The sequence below is a fragment of the Galeopterus variegatus genome, unplaced genomic scaffold (genome assembly GCF_000696425.1).
Source record: "Galeopterus variegatus unplaced genomic scaffold, G_variegatus-3.0.2 Scaffold1196, whole genome shotgun sequence".
NCBI lineage: Eukaryota > Metazoa > Chordata > Mammalia > Dermoptera > Cynocephalidae > Galeopterus > Galeopterus variegatus.
The window spans coordinates 99,520-100,755 of NW_007727307.1; positions in this window are offsets into that span (position 1 = coordinate 99,520).

The following is a 1,236-nucleotide window of genomic DNA, read 5'->3' on the forward strand; positions in this document are numbered from 1 at the left end:
TCTCCCTAGAAATGAATATGTTTTTGGTTTGCTGAGATCATTAAAAACATTTTTATTTATTAACTGCATATAAAATGTTTAGCCATATTATATTTTTTACTTAATACTCACACCGTGTTTTGTTTTGCAATTTGCTTTTCTTCAATTATCCATCTATCTTTCCATGCCATTAAATCTGTATATTCATATTCTTTTTGATTACTACACACTGTAGATGCATTGTAAATTCTTTAGTTTTTCTGTTCATAGAGATTTAGGTCATTTATTTACTTACTTGTGTTTATAGCTAACACTTTTTGAGATTTTACTTTGTATTTTTATCCTAAGTGGCTTAAATAAGTTAACTAACTTACTTTTCACAATGTCTTACAATATCTTAGTTAGTTCAGGCTATAATAAAGACAGCATAGACTGGGTGGCTTAAACAACAAACATTTATTTCTCACAGTTCTGGAGCTGGAAAGTCAAAGATCAAGGTGTCAGAAGATCCTATGTCTGGTGAGGGCTCTCTTGCTGGTGTGCACATGGCTGCTTTTTGGCTTTAGTCTCTTTTCTTATAAGGACTCTAATCCCACCATGGGGTCTCTACCCTTATGACCTCATCTAAACTTAATTATCTCTCAAATGCCCCACATCCTAATATCATTTCATTAGGGGTTGTGGTTTTGCTATGGTCTGAATTGGGGGCAATTCATGTGTTGAAACTTAATGGCCACTGTGATAGTATTAAGAGGTGGAGCCTTTAGGAAGTGATTAAGTTATAATAATATGAGGGTGAAGCCTTTGTGGACAGGATCGGGGCATTTATAAAAGGACTTGAGAGAGTGGGTTCACTCTCTTCTGCTCTTCCACCATGTGAGGACACAGCATTTCACCCTTGTGAAGAATGCAGCAACAAGGCACCATCTTGGAAGCAGAGAGCAGCCCTCAAGAGACTGTAAGCACCTTAATTCTGTAAGCACCTTGATCTTGAACTTCCCAGCCTCCAGAACCATGAGAAATAAATTTCTATTGTTTATAAATTACCCAGTCTGTGGTATTCTGTTATAGCAGCCCAAACATTTGGGACATAAGCAGGCAGTTCATAACACACAAGAATTCTAAATAAGTTCTATTATTATCCCTACTTTACAGGCATGGAACAAAAAGATTAATTTTCTCAAGGTCACACTGCTAGGCAGATATGATTTCAGGATTCAACCCCAAGAAATCTGACTCCAGAACTATGCTCTTCAC